The sequence below is a fragment of the Pleurodeles waltl genome, chromosome 11 (genome assembly GCF_031143425.1).
Source record: "Pleurodeles waltl isolate 20211129_DDA chromosome 11, aPleWal1.hap1.20221129, whole genome shotgun sequence".
In the NCBI taxonomy this organism is placed as follows: domain Eukaryota; kingdom Metazoa; phylum Chordata; class Amphibia; order Caudata; family Salamandridae; genus Pleurodeles; species Pleurodeles waltl.
In genome coordinates this window covers 215131129-215152650 of record NC_090450.1, presented here as the reverse complement: position 1 = coordinate 215152650, position 21522 = coordinate 215131129, and positions in this window count along the sequence as shown.

Here is a 21522-nt window from a genome sequence, read left to right as displayed (position 1 = left end):
CCAAATTAAGTATACTCATCTTGGAGTGATGAAGCACAGACCATGCACGCACCAGAGGTTTGCCTGTCTACCGATCTCAATCTTGACTTGCTAACCCAAGATGAAATTATTGAGGAGAGGAATGACACCTTACCCAGTGTGTACAAAAAGTATTCATAATGCTCCAAGATGCATCTCCAGATTGGTATTGGCAGGAGGCACATTGACACGGAACTGTGCACATAATGACTCCAGTCACATATACAACAAAGTCCTGGATCTGCCTGCATCACAGCCAGCTAGGCCTCCATATGGTCAAAGCCATATCTTGCCTAGCCCCTGTGTTTGCTGCACTGTTGGCAAGATGTCATTTTCAAGCCATCCTCCCAAGTGCAACTGATCTGCACATCTCAGCAGCTGCTTCAGTCAAATTGGGTTAGCATGCTTCATACATGTCATGTCAAATCACCCTATACCATGGTTACTTGCCACTTTACTTTGTACAAGGTTGCGGCTGCTGATAATGGCGCAAACCCAGCGCAGCGCAGTTTTCCAACACCGTACGACTGGATTTCACAAGCATCGTCGGTGGGTGTCAAAATCATTGTGAACCTGCACAGATCTGAGGTGCCCCGAAATCGACGATCGTTTTCTTTCAAGGGAGAAAAACTGAGCACCGTCGACCTGACCAGAGAAGAAAACAGTGCACGGCCTCATTTCCAATTAAGGAATCGACGAATGCTGTCTTTTTCAATGCACGCTTGCCCGTGCTGCCTTATTTTATGACACAAACCAGGTACTTTGTGTAGCAACAACATTTCCATTGTTTTCTATGAAGTAAGACTCTTAGAGGGTCATTCTGACCCTGGCGGCCGGTGGCCGCCAGGGCCACCGACCACGGGAGCACCGCCAACAGGCTGGCGGTGCTCCAATGAGCATTCTGACCGCGGCGGTTCAGCCGCGGTCAGAAGCGGAAAGTCAGCGGTCTCCCGCTGACTTTCCGCTGCTCTTTGGAATCCTCCATGGCTGCGGAGCGCGCTCCGCAGCCATGAGGATTCTGACCCCCCCTACCGCCATCCAGTTCATGGCAGGAAAGCCGCCATGAACAGGATGGCGGTAGGGGGGGTCGCGGGGCCCCTGGGGGCCCCTGCCGTGCCCATGCCAATGGCATGGGCACGGCAGGGGCCCCCGTAAGAGGGCCCCGAAAAGTATTTCAGTGTCTGCCTTGCAGACACTGAAATACGCGACGGGTGCCACTGCACCCGTCGCACCTTCCCACTCCGCCGGCTCGATTACGAGCCGGCATCCTCGTGGGAAGGTCGTTTTCCCCTGGGCTGGCGGGCGGTTTTACTGGAACCGCCCGCCAGCCCAGGGGAAAACTCATAATACCCGCCGCGGTCTTTTGACCGCGGCGTGGTAATTTGGAGGGCGGGACCCTGGCGGGCGGCCTCCGCCGCCCGCCAGGGTCATAATGAGGCCCTTATTCTTTTGAAAATTCATATTTAACTTGTATATGTTGGATTTTTGCCATTTTGTCATCTGATATGGTGTCCATTTTGTAGTGTTTCCACTGTATTACTGTGTGTGTTGGTATAAATACTTTACACATTGCTTCTGAGTTAAGCCATTCTGCTTGTGATAAACTACCAAGGGGGTGAGCTAGGGTTAACCAAGTGTGTTACTCCTTTGCCCTGACTAGAGTGAGGGTCCTTGCTTGGACAGGGGGTAACCTGACTGCCAACCAAAGACCCCATTTTGAACATCTGGGAAATCAAGCAGCTGTAGAGGGGCATGCATCGGGACATGTGGCAACAGATGGAGTCCTACAAGACCCACATGCCCTCCCTAACAGGGTATTGAGGGACATAATACCACCCTGAGCAGAGCTTTTCAACCCCCTTGGCCAATCAACAGCAGGCCCAGCAACATCGGTGCTAGCTACTGGAAGGGAGTCCCTGCCAGAGGAACACCAGGGCCCAGACACCCATGCCTCTGTATTAGCAGATTCACCCCCACGCATGCAGGGACATCCAGCAAAGAATTTAGGAGGTGCGGATGACGAGACACCCACCTTTGCAGGTAATAACCCTTTTTCTTAAGGACCTCCTTTGTGTGTTACGCATTCACTCTGGACTGATCCTGAACCACCTACCATTTCCAATGGGAGGAGTACTCTGTACTTTGGACTCCCAATATTGTGGCATCTACTCCAATGATTTCATTCACAATGACTGACCCTTTAACATTTCATTTTTTGTTGCATATTGTCACATATATTTTATTTTAGTCATAGCTGCACAATAAAACAACCCTTCACTGACTCTTGTCTGCTGATTTTGATTTTGTATTGAGCCATGTAGATGTGTCAGGCTATACGAACCATACAATGATGAGCAAAGGTACTTGTTGAAGATGGGATATGTTGCATGTATACAGTATCCAGCTCAGGAGTAAATCCCTCCCACACAAACACATGCATACAAGTGTTTGCTCAAACTAAAAATATGATTACAGTGTACAGCACATAGGCTGTCAATCTGTCAGGACTATTGGAAATCCAAAATGATTGACTTATACTCACTAAATGTACATGTTGACAAATACAGACCTCCAGACCATGGAAAGGAGGGATTTTTTAGACATTGTCCCGGTAGAATAGGCAAACATTGATGTGATTTATGTTAGCAGCTTGAGCTTTATCACATACCACACCACATAAAGTCAACATCACATAATCCTAGATACATAATCCTAGATACAGACAGATGGCAGTACAACAGTCCCTGCTCACAGGGCAATCATAATCCAATGCCCATGCATCTGGTGGTATGACACAAGTGTATGTCAGCATTGTGGCACAGGCACTGTGGCCTACAATGATAAAACACATCGACAGCTAGATACAGGTCATACAAAAAGAGTGTTTAGCCAATGAGAAGGAATAAGAACTTCATCAGAAGAAGGAGATATGGAGAGCCATCCCCGGGAGGTGGGACCCTGGCGGTCCACAGTTGGCAGAGTGGCCACTGTTGCAAAAGGTTGGAGGACCTGAGATGCTGGCCCTGAGAGATCGTGGAGGTCCAGCTGGCGCTGTCCTCCCAATGTGGTGGGGTCACATGTTGGACCACAAGCCCCCTAATGTCATGCATCCTAGTGGTGGCTCACCCAGACCCTGTTGGGCATTTGCAAGGAGCACAACAGCCACAGGAGAGTGAGTACAGGACATAATCCTGCCTGTCACTTTGCCAAGTTAATGTGTTAGGTTCTGACATTTCCCCCGATGATTAGGGATGAGCCATGTGTGACACAGTAGATGAGTGACTGTTTGTGTAGATATGCCATATGTGCCTTGCCTGTTGGCCCAGGGACAGAGGACACAACTTGATACAATCTACAAATGATTTGCTCTCACAACACACGGCTGTGCATATTGATCAATCAAGTAATGTTTGTTGTTGTTCTGGGTGTAAATTCTAAGCTCCAGATCACTCAGTGTTGCAAGCCAAAGGAAAGGAGGTGATGGATCACTGTCCTCAGCCATGTGTGTGTGGTCAAATGAGTATATTGGCATCTGCCACCTAGAGGCTACTTGTCTTCAGATTGTGATGAGTGCTGGTGCCTCACTACTATCTGTAATGTGAAGATGGCCATCATACATGTGATAGAGCATACATTGGGTCAGCTACAGATCAATACTTTCCCTTGGTAAGTGAGGAATGTTCATTGACATGATATCTATGCCATGACTGCTGCCAACATTCCTTGTGCCTACATGTTAGCATGTCTCCCTTTCTCTTTTGACAAAATGTGTACACTGCTGTTTCATGCATGGTCTACCTATGCTCATGTGATGATTTCTGTATTCTTTCACATATATGTGCATGGCAGCCTGTGTTTGCAATATGATATTTACAAGGGGTACATTTCATGTGGTGTTACAGACAGGAGAGTGTCACCATTGATATTTGGCGCACACATCCCCTTACCTGTCATTGCATGTCATTTGGCATGTACAACTGCAGTAACAATGAGAGGCATGACTAGATTATTTAGCCACAATGTGCATTTCTATGCCATAGATGTGGTATCATGTGGGTAAGTGCACTGCACATGTCTAATGTGGAAGGGTTGTACCCTGACTGTTGGAATGCATCATGGAGTGACTTGCAGTTGGAATTATATGTGTTTGGGTACCCCCATTTGTCCATGGACATCTGGGATTGTAGCACCAAAATGGAGACAGTGTTGTAGCTTCCTATTGGGCAACATGTTGAGGGCCTACTAATAGTACTTGCAAATCTCAGTGCCTTTCCAACATACAAAAGACTAATAGCATCTACTGATGCAATCAGAATATGTCATTGTAAGGGGTGCCAGCCATTAGTGGTGATTTCCTTGGGGCTTGCTGATAAATTGTATTGTGGATTGTAGTTGTAGGGACATAGCTCCCTGGCATTTAATACATATTGGCACTCATTACAACCCTGGCAGTTGGTGTAAAAGTGGCAGTATTATTGCCAACAGGCTGGCGGTAATTACTGCCAAATTATGACGGTGGCAGATAAGTCTCTGATAGACAGCCACTTTACCACACCGACCGCCAGGGCAGAAACAATAGGCACCATGGCGGTAGCTGCCTAAAGCCAGGAGGAAGTCAATGTCCACCCACCATATTATGGCCTAGGAAACCGCCACATTTTCCGGGGCGGTACCAACGACATCAAAAGACTGGCAGAAACACCCCTCAGAAGGGAAAGGACTCACCATTGGAGACACAGGGAACAACCACACCACCATGGAGCCAAGCTGCATGTCTTCCCCATGGTATTCTACGTGCTGCTCCACCACGAACACCAACACAGCTTCTGCCCCATCCCCTGCAGCCTCGGACGGCTGCCCACTGGAGGTGGTGGTGCTGCTGCTGCTGGTGGAGGGAGGCTCCTGGCCATCTCCTGCAGCTTTGGACGGCTGCCCACTGGAGGTGGTGGGGCTCCTGCCAATCCCCTGTAGCTTCAGATGGCTGCCCATTGGAGGTGGTGGTGCTGCTGGTGGGGGGAGGCTCCTGCCCATCCCCTGCAGCCTTGGATGGCTGCCCACTGGAGGTGGTGGTGCTGCTGCTGCTGGGGCAAGGCTCCTGCCCATCCACTGCAGCCTTGGACGGCTGCCCACTGGAGGTGGTGGTGCTGCTACTGCTGGTGGGGGGAGGCTCCTGCCCATCCCATACAGCCTCAGATGGCTGCCCACTGGAGGTGGTGGTGCTGCTGGTGGGGGGAGGCTTCTGCCCATCCCCTGCAACCTTGGACGGCTGCACAACCATGGTTGGTGGTGGGGTCTCCATCACAGTTTCTGCCCCAGGCCCCTTGCCCTTTGTGCCTGTCAGTGCTGGCTCCTTCGTCTTCCTGGCAGTTGGGCCAAGCTCCTTAGTCTTCCTGGCAGCAGCGGGGGCAGGCTCCTTTAACTTCTAACCTGCAGCTGGGGCAGGCTCCCTAGTCTTCCTGCCAGCAGCTCGGCAGGCTCCTTTGTCTTCCTGGCAGCAGCTGTGGCTGTCTCCTTTCCTATGAGGCTGCCTGGTGGAGACTCCTTCACCCTCAGGACAAGTGCCCTAGATCCTTTTCCACCATGAGTGGGTGTGGTGCCGACTGGGCCCGTGGACCGGGTGGCTGAGGTGCTTGGCTGGGTTTTTGCCACTCTGGCCAGACGTGCAGGACAGGGTTGGGGATGGGGAGGGAAGAGGTCAATGGTGGATAGGAAAAGATTTTTAGGGACATTGTGGTAGGAAGAGGGAAAAGGTTTGGGAGTCGCGGAAGAGGGAGTGGTTGTAGGAGGTGTCTATCTGCTGATTTTGAGTACAGGTGCATGGGCTGGATGCTGTTGTGAGGTGGATGGCTGTTGGGTTTCTGAGTGCTTGTGTTTGTGTACCTTGGGAGGAAGGGGACAGAGGCAGTGGGAGAGAACACAGGGGACCTGTGCATGGCTGTTGTGGAGGTGTTTGCCATTGAGGTGTGTGTTCTGCTAGGTGTGGTGGTGATGCTGTTAGTGGATGATGAGGTAGTGCATGTAGGTGTGAGTGTAGAGGGAACTGGGAGGGAGGTGGAGTAGGAGGAGGAGGGGGAGACAGTGGATGGATGTTGGTATGTCTGCATCTGGATGGTGTTTGTGTGAGTGCCTGTGTGATGAAGTGTGGTGCTTGTGTTTGCCTGTGCCACTCTTGAGTGTTGTCTTGTGTGCATGCTCGTATGCCTGTGTGTTGCAATAGGTGGGGGTGGAAGAGAATGGGAGTGAGAAGAGGAGGTTGGAGGGTGAAAACTGGGACAATGGCTGCCATCAGAGAGGAGGCCAGACCCTGGATTGATCTCTGTTGGGCCGCCAAGTCAGTGTGAATGCCCTCCAGGAATGCATTAGTCTGTTGCATCTGGGCTGCCAGCTCCTGGATGGCATTCACAATGGTTGACTGCCCTACAGAGATGGATCTCTGGAGGTCAATAGCCTCCTCACTCAGGGCAGCAGGGCTAACTGGGGCAGGGCCTGAGGTATTGGGGCAAAGGAGATGCCCACCCTCCTGGGTGAGCAGGCACGGGCAACTCAATGAGGGGCTGCTTGGAGGGCGGTGCTGGTACGGTGGTGGTGGATGTACCTGTGGCTGGGGTGGTCACAGGAGTATCCACCACTATCAGGGAGCTTCCATCGGAGGAGGTATCTGTGTCTGAACGTCCCTTCCAGTCTCCGCTGTGGTGCTCCCCTCTCCCTCAGTCCCACTGGTGTCCTCACCGTCGATGGACTCCGCCTCCTGTGTCCTGTGGGATGCGGGTGATTCGTCTCCTCTGCCAGATGATGCTAATGCACATAAGGACTGGGTGACAAAACAAGAAGGAGGGGAAGAGAGAAAGGAGACACTTGGTCAATGGCTGGTCTAATACCACCAATGGCTGGTCTAATGTTGATGTAAACAGCACCCTCACACACAGGAAACAGCCCTGCACACTGTGCATTGAACTACTAGTGATATTGCTAGCCACCAAGGCATGGGGAGGGGCAGACACCATCAAATCCAGCACACCTGGGACCCACGATGCCCTGACCAGTAGTGGATGCCTACGAGCTAGGTAGCATGATTATCCCTTCCGAACCCTAGCCACCAGGGGACCTACGCTGCAATGTCAGGCCTGGCCTAGGGGCACCCACTGCCACACATCCACCACCCGGATACCACCCCACCAGGCATTTAGTAGTAATGATGGACACTGTACTCACCCCCTTGTGGCTGCTGTGATGCCCTCAAGCACCCATCCAGCTCTGAATAGGCCACCGGTAGCATGCAGGCACACAGGGGGGTCAGGATTCAACAGGCACCCCTTCCTCATTGGGAGGTCACCACGAGCTGGGCCTCCGCCATCTTCCGTGACCAGCGACTCAGGTCCTCCCGCCGTTTCCGACAGTGGGTGCTCCACCTGTCGTAGACTCCCAGGGTCCTCATGTCCTTGGCGATGGCATGCCATATACCCTCCTTTTGATGGGCACTGACCTGCAGAGGAAATACACACAGGAAAATAATATTAGTCATACAGTACTGCCTGTTACACTTATGGCCCACCTTGCCCCTTCACATCACCATTTCCACACACATGGCCCAGCACACAACCAATATGCCTCCCAGAGGACATCCACCCAACCCCCTTACATGAGGCCTTCACACACCACTCCATGCATTCATGCCCCATGCATCGTGCCCACAGTGTCATCACCTGTTGGTCTGGAGGCCCATACAGCAGTCCGTACTGGGGTAGAACCCCATCCACCAGTCTCTCCAACAAAGTGAAGGCAGGGGCCCTTTCCCCAGTCACACAGGCCATGGTAGGTCCCAGACACAGGTCACAGCAGCACATGCAGTATAGGTCCTCTCCTGTTGAAGGTCAGGTAGCAAGTGAGGAATCACCATTGGCCACTGTAGCCCACAGGGCCCAATTATAACCAATGTGGAGTTGCGCGGCAGTTCCTGACCGCCTCCCGCAACGGCGTACAATGTCAGAGGAATTACCTCACTTCCACCTGTCCCTCCACACAAGACAGGCAGACGCCATTCAGGGGGGGAGGCCCCTGGATAATTGTTGCATCACTGTTTCAATTTGGACATACTGGACAATTCACACTGACCCTTTACAAGTTAACAGCATGCAATGTACTGTTGTAGCCCCATTGTCCAGTTTGTGACCGGCTCCTCACTCTTTTGCCCATTCGATTGCTACAGCTGCGGATGAATAGGAGATGGAGACATACCCCTCTGTACAGACACCTGGTGGACTTGGCAACAATGGAGGACAGGCACATTATTCTCACTTATAGACTTGACAGGGCCACAATCACAGAGCTGTGTGCCCAATTGGAGAGTGACCTGATATATGCTGTCCGTCACCCCACTGGGATCCCCCCTCTTGTGCAAGTTCTATCTGTGCTCTATTTCCTGCCAAGTGGTTCTTTCCAAGTGGCAGTGGGCTTGGCAGCAGGAATTTCACAGCCAATGTTCTCAAACGTGCTCACCAGAGTGTTGTCTGCCCTGATTAAACACATGTGCAGCTTCATTGTATTTCCCCAGGTTGAAGATTTGGCCACAGTGAAGGCTGAGTTCTATGCAATGGGACAGATCCCCAACATAATTGGGGCGATTGATGGAACACATATTTCATTTGTTCCCCCCGTCAGAACGTACAGGTGTTCAGAAATCGTAAGAGTTTCCACTCTATGAATGTACAGATGGTGTGCTTGGTGGACCAGTACATCTCCCACGTCAATGCTAAGTATCCTGGGTCGGTGCATGATGCCTTTGTCCTGAGGAATAGCAACATCCCAAATATGATGGGCCAACTACAGAGGCACAGGGTGTGGCTAATAGGTGAGCCCTGGTCCCCACCCAGTACATGTTGGTGTATGGGTATGGTGTTGGCAATGTGGCATAGTGTGTGGCTAAATGCTGTCATTCAATATTACAGGTGACTCTGGTTACCCCACCCTATTATGGCTGCTGACCCCTGTGAGGAATGCCAGCACATTACAATGAGACACATGGGCGAACCAGAAGGATTATCAAAAGGACCTTTGGCCTCCTGACGGCCAAGTTCAGGTGCCTCCATCTAACAGGTGGATCCCTGTGCTACTCACCCAAGAAGGTCTGCCAGATAATAGTGGCATGCTATATGTTGCACAACGTTGCCCTGAGACACCATGTGCCTATTCTGCAGGAGGAGGAGGCTGGAGATAACCGTGTGGCAGCAGTGGATCCTGTGGACAGTGAGGATGAGGAGGCAGAGGATGAGGATGAGGACAACGGAACAGCAGTCATCAGACAATACTTCCAATGACACACAGCTAAGACAGTGTTACTTCACATTTTATTGTCATTATTTTGAATTTCTGTGGCACTGGCATGCTGTTATTTCCCACTTCTTTGCCCACTTACTGTACCCTTTGGCAATTCATTTTATAGATGTTGGTGCCTCACAATAGCTCCTGGTGTGATCACTGCTACCAGCTACAGGTCATTAACATATTCTCAATTATTGTACAGTTGAACTGCAATGTTTGAACTTGGTTAAATGAATACATACTTAAAGAATTTGACATACTCCACACTTTTTTTTTCCAAGGGTGTTTATTGAAGTGCTAAAATATTGAGGGGCAAGTGCAATGGGATGGGGTGATGATGGAGGAAATTCCAGGGTATTGTTCCAGTCTGTAGCACAGGTGCATTGTCCAAGGGGTGATCGGAAGGGGAGCAATGGCAGTTCACGGTGGACAGGGTGACAGAGTGGGATACAAGGGTGACAATCAGGAGAGTCTCATTTCCTGGCGTGGGTCTTGGCATGTGTCTCTGGCTTCTGTCTGGATCGCAGGGAATGTTTGCAAGGTGGTTCTCCTTCTGCAGGTGGAGGGGTGCTAGTTGCCTATGGTCCTGTGGCGGGGCCTCCTGTCCACTAGCGGCAGCAGAGATGGAAGGCAGTTCAGATGTCTGGCTAGTGGCAGGGGCCCGCTGCTATGTGACTGCCTCACTCATAATATTGGCCATGTCTGCCAGCACCCCTGCTATGGAGACCAGGGTAGTGTTGATGGCCTGCAAGTCCTCCCTGATTCCTTGGTACTGTCCCTCTGGCGTCTGGCTGTTCTACTGCACATTGTCCAGGATCCGGCACATTGTGTCCTGGGAATGTTGATAAGCTCCCAGGATCTCTACAAGTGCCTCCTGGAGAGTTGGTTCCCTGGGCTTGTCCTCTTCCTGGTGCACAGCAGTCTTCCCAGTTTCCCTGTTGGCCTGTGTTTCTGTCCCCTGAACCGTGTGACCACTGCCACTGACCACTGGTCCGTGCTTTTCTTGGGTATGAGGTGTGCCCTGGGGTCCCTGTTGATGTGGCATACTGCTGATTGATGTGTCCTGAGGACAGAGGTGTGGGTACGCTGGGTGAATGCTGTGGTGGTGTTTCCAGATGAGGAGGCTCTGTGGTTGCGTGTGACTGGGCCGGGATAGCTGACTGTCCAGAGGTCCCTGAGGGGTCAGGTTGGTCACCCAGATCCTGGAGACCAGAGTTGTTGTCATCACTGTGGGCCTCTTCAGTTGGGGACTGGATAATGCTGGCACCTCCTCTCTGGTGACATTGGCTAGGGTACCTGTGAGGATGTAAATGATGTGTTATTGTTTCTGTGACTGACATATTGTGCATCCGTGGCTTGCCCTCTTTGGTTGTATTTGCCCTGGCAGCTTTCACTTGTGTAAGTTGGTATGTGATGGGCTAGCTGATTCTCTTTAGTGTGCATGCTTTAGTGATAGGTGTCCATGGAGGGCTGTGAGTGGTGTCCATGCATTGGTATGGCATGCAGGGCTTGGCATTAGGACAAGTGAGATGTAATGGTGGGGTGTGTGGGACGTAGTGGAGTGATGGGAATGAGGGTGAGGCTGGGGGTATGTGATGGCCTGCAGGTAGGGGGGTGATAGAAGTAAAGAGTTGACTTACCAGAGTCCAGTCCTCCTACTACTCTGGCCAGGCCCGCAGGATGCCTTATTGCCAAGACTTGCTCCTCGCATGCTGTTAGTTAAGGGGGAAGAGGTGGGGTCCACTGCCAGTCCTCTGTACAGCGAGCTGGTGTCTTGCTGCAATGGAACGTACCTTCCCCTGTAGGTCGTTCCACCTTTTCCTGATGTCATCCCTAGTTCTGGGGTGCTGTCCCACTGCATTGACCCTGTCCACAATTCTCCGCCGTATCTCCATCTTCCTAGCTATTGATATCTGCTGCACCTGTGCTCCAAATAGCTGAGGCTCTACCCTGATGATTTCCTCCACCATGACCGTTAGCTCCTCCTCTGTGAATCGGGAGTGTCTTTGTGGTGCCATGGGTGATGTGTGAGGTGTGTAGGTGAGGATGTGTTGAGTAATGTGTTGGGGTGTGTGATGTGGGGTACGTGAGTGGTGTATAAGTGTGAGCAGTGTGTGGCTCTGGTTGTGTCTGTGGTTTTGCTGTCTCTCCCTGGTGGCAATGAATTGTGTTCTTAAAGGGCTGTGGGTAATGTCGTGTGTGTTTTATAGTGGTGTCGGTGTGTGGGTGTGGTGTGTGTATGGGTGTCAAGTGTGTGTTGTTTGAATTGCCCAATGTGGTGTTGTTTTGTTTGTGTGTGTGTATTTTGAGCGCGGTGGTATGTACCACCAATGGGTTACCGCCATTGAATGTCCACCATGGTGATTCACATTCAGATTCAAATCAATCTTTATCGGATTTTACTCCATAAAAGATAAACGATCTCTTTAAAAATGATAATGGTATACAACAAAATACTTCAAAAAAACATTACTAATAAATAAATGAATAAAACTTTTGCTGCAACAAATTGGGCGATTATTCATTCTCATACCGGAGGTTTTCTAAATACGACAGCTTTTTTCTTTGTTCTATGGCATATAGGGTAAATTTTATCACTGCATCACATTTCTCATTAGTATCCAATTTACATAAATAATTAAAAGCTTCTCTACAATAAAATATTTTGTTAATAACAAATAAAGGTTTTAAAACGATGTTTCCTAATGTCATGATAAAATTTACAAGATATAATAAAGTGCATTGGAGATTGTGCAAATCGTTCCACACAGGGGCACTTCGGTAGGCTTTTGCTCCAAATCCTCACCTTTGGGAAAGCTACTAAAAAGTGCAACATTCTAAAGCGCATTCGAGTCAAATAAAATCTATCCTGAGTGTTTGTAACTGTCAGTAAGTAATTTGGCATTACCTCGTTAGTTTCAGTCATATAAAATGCTACTGTTGATTTCCTACATTCTCTATTATCTCTATCACTATCCCTCCATGCCATTAGTTGGTTTTTCAATTCTTTCTTGCGAAGTTGGAGGATAATACCTGGATTGTCCAAATTTGGAGCTAGATTTATGCCTTTCAACAAATCTTTTAAATGCACGAACCATGGAATTCTATCCCGATATTCTAATGTAAGGCAATCTTAAATAATCTTTTGGGTAAATTGCGTCCCTTCTTTAGACCAGATGCCATGCCAAGCCAACAGCGCATTGGTATATATTAGATCTTCCACATAAGGGCAGCCCAGTTCATTATGTACCATAAATGTGGAGGTGGTATTTGGCACTGCAAGTAGTCTGCTAAACAATTTGTTCTCTAGCACATGTAATGAATGGATCTCGGGCATTAAACCCCAAAGGGCAGAACCATATCTAATGCTGCTAATTGATTTACTTTTGTAAATTTGCAACATTTCCCTAAGGGGTTTATTACCAATTTTTTTTGAAAATCTAAAAACAGCCTCAGTTGTCCTAATATACTTCATCTTGGTAATTTCTAGATGTTGTTTCCAATGACCCATATTAGAAAACTGTATACCCAGATATGTAAATCTATTCACCTCTTCACATTTATGGCCCTTAATAAAATAAGTTTTCTTCCTGGCCTTTCCCTGTCCACAAGTCATTACAACAGTTTTGCTCACATTCAACAACATATCTCTTTCCTCCATAAATTCCACAAAGCCCTCGATTAGCCACTGCAACCCATTTGCGGTTCGTGACAGGAGTACTGCATCATCTGCATATAAATGGACTCGGATAGGACATTTTCCTATTTTAGGGGTATCAATTTCTATATTTTTTAGGTGGGAATCTTCTCCATTTATATAAAGGGAAAATAGAAGGGGTGCCAAAACAACCTTGATGTATTCCTCTCCCTATCCTAAAACCTGGGGTACACTCGCCGTTTCTTCCATATCTCACCCGCGCTGTTAAATGGTTATATAATTGCGCCAAGAAGCTAATTACATCTGAGGGCGCACCCATATCTATTAAGACTTTCCACAGCTTTGCATGATTCACCAAATCAAAAGCGCTGCTAAGATCTGCAAAACAAAGGAACACATGACCCTTCCTTGCTATTGTATATTTACTTATTATTAAATTAAGGTTTATACATTGTTCCAGAGTACCAACCCCAGGTCTAAATCCCAATTGAGCCTCTGTGAGTATATGATTGTTGGTTGCCCATAACTCTAGTCTTTCTAGGAGTACTCTTCTCAGCAATTTAACAGAGGTATCTAAAAGGGAAATAGGTTGATAGCATTTGGGGTCACCTCTATCTCCCTTTTTAAAAATAGGAATAATTATACTTTCAGTCCATGATGTTAAAATATATCCCTTTGTCACACTCCAAAAAACTTGGGTCAAAATAGGGCACCATAGATCGACGTGTGTCAAATAGGCATCTACTGGCACCCCCTCGGGGCCCGGTGCCTTCCCTTTCAAGCATTCTGCCATAGCAGATTTCACTTCCCCTAAACTAGCTGGTTTCAAGAAGGGTGGCTTGATCTCAATTATCCCAGTATTCGATAAGTGAATAGTCAGATTATCTGGGTTAAAAATTGAGCCAAAATGAGAAAGCCATTCCAATGATGGGACGTGTACAGTTATTTTGAGTGCATCACTATTTTGTAGGAATGGTTGGTTAATTGTTTTCCAGAATAGAATACTGTCTCTTAGTGTCGTTGCTTGCTCAAGATTAACCCATGCCCTAGCTCTCAGTTGTGCCTTCCTGGTCTTTAGTGCATGTTTGTAGCTAGAGCATTTAATAATTACTTCTTCCCTATTTCTTGGTCGAGCCTGCAGGGCTTGTTTTAATTCCTGGCTTGCTAGTGAACAATTATGATCAAACCACCCCACTTTTTCTCTCTTTTTATTCCCCGATGTTCTCACTAGGCTTCCTGCGATGGCATTCCTAAGCTGGTTAAAAGATCCTAAAATCTTGTATGGACTTTGATTATATTCTGTACATGTGAAAATTTATTGACTGTGTTGTGTCACAACTTTTATCATCACATCTATTTCATTTACCCCACTCCATTTAATTACAATTCCATTTTCCCTTCTTATTTCTATATTCGTTGCTAATCGTTCACCTATGTTAAAGCGTTTAGCTAATCTCATAGTAAGTAACAAGGGGTGATGATCACTATAGATGGTTGGCTCAATCTTCAGGGATTCAACCATATCTATATTACTCTTAGAAATTAATATGTGGTTGATTAATGAAAAATGTCCTCTTCCTATAAACGTTGGAAGCTTCATTCCTTTAAGCCCATCTTGTTCCGTCAATTCTAAATCATATCTAGATATTATTTCATTCAGTACAGTTCCATAATTATTATGCAAAAAGTGCGATTGGACGCTTCCCCCATCGTCGGTAAATCCACATGTCTTTCACATAGTATTCTGGCATGTCCCGATATTAAAATCTCCAGCCCATATTATTGTATAACTAGAAGTTATATCATTTATAAAGCTCTGTAGATCATCCTGGAGGGTCGATGCCACTACTCTATTGGTGCCATCAAATTTATTATTGTAATAGTTTATTAATACAATTCCTAAAATTCCATTTGTCTGAAAATATAACAACTGATAGTAAGGGGAATCAAGGGAGGATTTCACCAATGTATACGGTACCAATGTTGAAATGAGTATTGCTAATCCTCCCTTTGCCCTACCACTAGCTGAGGCAGAAGCTGGTGTGGAGAATATGGCATATCCTTCAATAAAAAAGGATCCCGTATGCCACGTCTCTTGTAGGCAGATTACATGTGATGAGCTTATTATGGTCTGCCATTCCTTCTCAACCATTTTCGTTTTTACTCCAGCTATATTCCACGACATGAGTATAATTGAGTCTCCTGCTAGGGACCTCCCATCTGACTCAACATCACCATTACAGCTTAAAGATTTTAATTTGGGCATTACAGTAATAGATTGTATTTTGTCAGGTAGCAAAATCCCTTTTCTACTCATGTACTCCTGCTGTCAGTCCAAATCCTCCATGTTACTATGGTGATTCATCGGTCATAATGTCGTGGGCGTTGTTCTGTTGGCGTAACGGTGTGGGTTTTGATACCGCCAGTGACCTTTGGTGTGGCGGAATTGTGTATGTGGCTGAATAGTGACGGATTGGTGTGTGTGTGTCAGAATATGGTGAACGGATATCCGCCGCTGCAGCGGTATGGTGGCGGCAGTCAGCGTGGCGGTAAGTGGGATTTACAGCCAATGTCATAATGAGGGCCATTGTCTACAGTGTCCATTTCCATGCCAAATCTATAGCACATCTGAACAACATTGGTACTACCTCCATGACTCCATTAGGACAAATGTCACTTGGTGAAGTTTGCATTGTTATGTTTCCAGTGTTTCATGCCACCTAATCCAGGTTACTGTACTGCTGTCAGCAACATGTCAGGATTTTAGAGCATGATTTTTTATTTTTGTGTTATCGTGTATCTGACAAATAGATGTCTTCATGACCTTGTGTGGTATCTGTGGCAATGAAGTTGGCATTGGGCAACTATTGCATCACAACAGGTAACTGATGCATGCTCACTGAGGCAAAGCATTAATGGTGATGCAGTCTCCTACTTGTTCAATGGTTACTGTGATTGTACAAATTCACCTATGCGATTGTAGGTGTCTAACAACCTGATTTTCCTGTGGGCAACAGTTGACAGTTTAGATAACATGCATGCATATGGTGTGATACATGTGGGAGCCACTTTGATGTAGTTTGTTGCTGGAGCCTAGTTTACATCATGGTAATGTTTGCTAATCACAGCTGTTGTTCAAGTGTGTTCAGAAATATGTTGTGACCCTCTTCCTCTTTGTGTTTGTAGCATCATCCCAGGCAAGCAAGGGAGGCAGGGCACAACCAAGTGGGGAAGCATCTGGTAACAGTACCTCCGGTCAAGACACCACTGACATGGAGGGACCAAGTGGCCCAGAGGGTGAGGGGAGTGTCACCGAGGAGACATGATCTACATCCTCATCATCGGATTCTACCTCCAGTGACCTAGTGGTGGTGGACCCACTGTGACATACTCCTGTACCGTCTTTGTCTGCCACTCCCAGTTCTATTGACACCCTCTGTGTTGCTCCCCACCCAGTTGTCTGCTTGGGGTAGGAGTCTCCTTCGCCACAGGCACCTTTGCCCCAGCCCCTGTTACTCCTGCTGCCCCAAGTGAGGCTATTGACCTCCTGAGGAGCATCTTTTTGGGTCAGACTACAATTGTGAATGCCATCCAGGGATCGGCCAGCCAACTTCAGCAGACCAATGATTTCCTGGAAGGCATTCTTTCGACCACACCTAGAGCATACTACACGTGGACCAGTTAGAGAATGTGACTTATCACGGTCTGTTGCACTATTACTTGTGCCTAAAGATTTTGAACATTGGAGCCTACTTATGCAGGTAATGCTACAGAACACACTACTTTTCAACCGCGCTGCTTATATAAAATACCCGAATGCAGCTTACTCATCTTTGACAATATTCTAGTACATAGGAACCTTATGTTTTCCTCGATCAGCCTTGAAAAAGTCACCTTGGGACAAAACACATGTTGGCTGTTGTTTATTGGACCTCATACAAGCCGTCACTGGATGTACTGTGTGTACATTTTTGGATACAAATAAACCAATAAGATTACAAGGACAAATAATTAATATTGCTCTGCAATTTCTACTGTGTAATTAAGAAAGTGATTTTAAATACTATCATATATTTAGTGATTTACCTAACCTGCTAGACAATTTTTTGATTGAGTGCTGTGGTTCTTATTTAATTATGGGCATTCATTGTGCGATGTCTGGCTTACAGAGATCTTTTCAAGTTCTGGCCTCCTCACGGACAGCAGCCAGTCACTGTAGGAAAGTACCATCTTTCTTGGCATGTTACCCCCATTTTTACCTGTATATCAGTATGTTTTTGCCTGTATTACTGGGATCCTGCTGGTCAGGACCCCAGTGCTCATAGTTTATGGCCTAATGTGTGTGTCTGTATAGTGCTTGATTGTGTCACTTAGGCTCTGCTAATCAGAACCTCAGTGCTTATGCTCTCTCTGCTTTTAAATTTGTCACTGTAGGCTAGTGACTTCACCTACCAATTTCAATTGGTACACTTGACCCCCCTTATAAGTCCCTAGTACATGGTACCTAGGTCATTGAAGTTCCAGTAGATCCTTATGAGCTGGAGCATTTCTTTTGCCACCCATAAGGAGTTCAGACAAACCCTTCCACAGACATTCCGTTGCAGCCTGAGTGAAATAGTGCACACACTATTTCACAGCCATTTTCACTGCACTTAAGTAACTTATAAGTCACCTATATGTCTAACCCTCACTATCTGAAGGTTAGGTGCAAAGTTACTAAGTGTGAGGGCACCCATGCACTAGCAAAGGTGCTCCCACATAGTTCAGGGCCATTTCCCGGGACTTTGTGAGTGCGGGGACGCCATTACACATGTGCACTACATATAGGTCAATACCTATATGTAGCTTAACAATGGTAACTCTGAATATGGCCATGTAAGGTGTCTAAGATCATGGAATTGTCCCCCCATTTCAAATCTGGCATTGGGGACCCAATTCCATGCATCCTGGGGCTCCACCATGGACCCCCAGTACTGCCAAACCAGCTCTCTGAGGCTTGCACTGCAGCTACAGCTGCTGCCATCTCACAGACAGGGTTCTGCCCTCCTGGGGTCTGACCAGCTCAGTCCCAGGAAGGCAAAACGAAGCATTTCCACTGACTGCAGGGTGTTACACCCTCTCCCTTTGGAAATAGGTGCTACAGGCTGGGGAGGGGTAGCCCCCCCAGCCTCTGGAAATGCTTTGAAGGGCACAGAAGGTGCCCTCCTTGCATAAGCCAGTCTACACCGGTTCAGGGACCCCTTGTCCCCTGCTCTTGCATGAAACTGGACAACGGAAAGGGGAGTGACCAATCCCCTGTCCATCATCACCCTAGGGGTGGTGCCCAGAGCTCCTCTAGTTTGTTCCAGTCTTCAGCCATCTTGCTTTCCAAGGTGTGGGGGCACTCTGGAGGGTTCTGAGTGGCCAGTGACGCCAGCAGGTGATGTCAGAGACCCCTCCTGATAGGTACTTACCAGGTAGGGTAGCCAATCCCCCTGTCAGGGCTATTTAGAGTCTCTCCTGTGGGTTCTCTTCAGATTCTACTTGCAAGTTTCCATCAGGAATCCTCTGCAACTACTGCTTCATCCTCTAACCTCGGACCAACCGCAGCCTGCTCCAGGAACCGCTGTAACAGCAACAAAGTATCCACAAGGGATACTTTTCTTTTGCAACTTCAGCTCCAGCGATCAACCGCAACAGTTCCCATGGTGTTCACCCTTTGAGGACTCCCTGTCTTCATCCTGTGCCAGAGGGACCAAAGAAATGTGGGGTGAAGGAGTCACTCCCCTGATCATGCAGGCACCTTCCAAATCGATGACTGGTACTCCTGGACTCCTCTCACAGTGACGAGCATGCTCCTAGAAACACAGAGGGTGGACCCAATCAACACAAACTGGCCTGAGATCCTGATGATGTAATTTGGAGGAGGTAAGACTTTGCTTTCCCTGAGAGTGACAGTACCCCTGTGCACCACGTCTTCTTCACCTCCTGAGCCCTCTGTGCATTATTTGCAAAATTCCTTCGTGCACAGCCTGGCCTAGGTCCCCAGCACTCCATCCTGCGACGCTCAACTCGGCGGCGTGGGACCCTTCTTTGTAGTGCTGCACCAACCGCGTTTTGCACCTCCTTTGTCCCCATGCCCTGGGACTCCTGTGGGTGCTGCCTGGTATCCTGAGAGCTCTATAAAATGCTGAGTGCCCCCTCTTCCGCCTCACATAGAGTTGAGGCCCTCCGGTTCCCTCCTGGGTCCAGCCAGCACCATTTTGATGCAAAACACACATTTGTCGTAACGAAGGCTTGTTGGAGACTTCCAACACGAAATCACATCTTCATCCATCGTCACGTCGTGGGACATCTTTTGCATCATGCAGGAACCCGCTGGCATCTTCCTAGGGTGCATTCCTGGTGTCTTCGTCCAACCAGGGACTCTTCTTTTGCAACCTCTTCTGGGTTGGCAGGTGCTCCTGTCCTTCCTGGAACTTCTTTCGACTTCTGGACTAGGTACCCTTCTTTTTCAGGTCTTCAGGTCCAGGAATCCAGCAGTTGTTGTTTGCAGACTTGGTTGCTTACTGCAATAATCCATATCAGAGGTGTAGTGTGTCCTAAGGAAACTTGCAATACTTTACTCCTGCTTTTCTGGGCTGTGGGGTGGGGTAATTTACTTACCTTTAATGTAGTCTTACTCTGCCAGTGATTCTGTACATACTACACTTGTCTAGGGGGGAATTCTTGATTCGCATTCCACTTTCTTAGTATATGGTTTGTGTTGCCCCTAGACCTATTTTCTCCCATTGCATTCTATAGCATTTCCTATGGTTTGCACTCTCCTATGTCTAATTACTTGCCTTATTTTGGTGTCTAGTGTATATATTGTGTATAATACTTACCTTCAGAATGAGTATTGTCTCTAAGATATTTTTGGTACTGTGTCACCCAAATAAATACCTTTATGTTTGGTAACACTGAGGATTGGCTTTGCTTGTGTATAATTACTGTGTAACTATAAGTGGTATTGCATGAGCTTGGCATGTCTCCTAGTTCAGCCTCAGCTACTCTGCTATAGCTACCTCTATCAGCCTAAGCTGCTAGAACACTACTATTTAACTAATAATGGATAACTGGACCTGGTATAAGGTGTAAGTACCTAAGTTACCCACAACAAACCATGCCAGCCTCTTACAGTCACCCTCCGCATTCCTAACCCCTTCCCAACCTAAACTCTCCATTCCCCTACCTATCTTAAGCACACAGATACATCTGCATGCACCCACCGCAACACACACAAGTAGCACACATTACCATGGACAACACAAGACAGTCTGGCACGCAGGCCCTCAACATACACCCACAAACACAACGTCAGCCACCACTTCACCAGACACCCTCACCACCCCTACCGACAAACACACCACATCCAGCATACCCACAAGCACCACAACAACAAGCAATGACACATCCTCCACACTCAGCAAACATGCAGGCACCACCCCAACACACACAGACACATCCACCATACTCACAGACACCATCCCAACAGACACACAAACATTCACAACATCCAGCATACCCACAGGCACGACTCCAACGGACACACACCATCCACACTGCCACATCACCTAGCACCTCCACCTCCCCGCCCCCAAGACATGCAAAGGCCCACACTTACACATGCAACAGACACCACCCAAAAAGAAGCATGCCTCATACACTCACAAAGCCAATACATCTACACAGACACACCAGACAACCACTCCCTCAACTACCAAATCCCCAACCCCTTCTGATGACTGTGCCCGTGTTCCAAAGGAGAACTTCTTTTTTTTACCTTGCCCTTTTCCCAGTTACCTCATAGACCCCTCCCAAACTCAAAAGGCCCCCACCCACATCCCATCCCATCCCTCCACATTCAAGTCCTCCCTTGTCACACCTACCCCCTGCAAGCACCCATACCCCTCCTCCCCAAGAAGAAGCCCACTTATTCAAAGAAACAGTCCACCCTTGCCAAACACAAACCCACCCATCCCAAATACAACCCCACCCAAGGATGATCCCAGAGGTGCTTGCCTACCCACTTGATGCCCCTTCCTTTGAAGGTTCTCTGGCAGTGACTAGAGTCAAGTGTGGGCACAACCATGTGCCTTTGATCTTCTTCATTTTAATTCAATAAACCAAAGCAGTTGTTGTTTGGGTACACATTTTCTACCTTTTTATTGTTCCTGAGTAACTGGTGTTTTATGCCTACAGTTGTGTGTGTTTCAGTCGATCCATTTGCTTTTGTTAGCAATATCTGACTTTGTGGACAGTGCTGGTGTCACCCATGACAAAGGAAGATGTTGACTGTATGTATATGTGGGTGTTACTCTGTCACGTAGGCTCTCATTATTCTAATGAGACTACTGGATTTTGAGCAGCAAGATCGTCCACAGTGAGGGGGACTGAGTCTGACCCACGGTGGAGGACACTTGTCGCTCCAAATCCGGGCTTTGCTCCGGCTAATTAGCAGTTCCTCATCTCTCCCAAGAAGTAGAGACGATTGGGCAGCCGAGCGC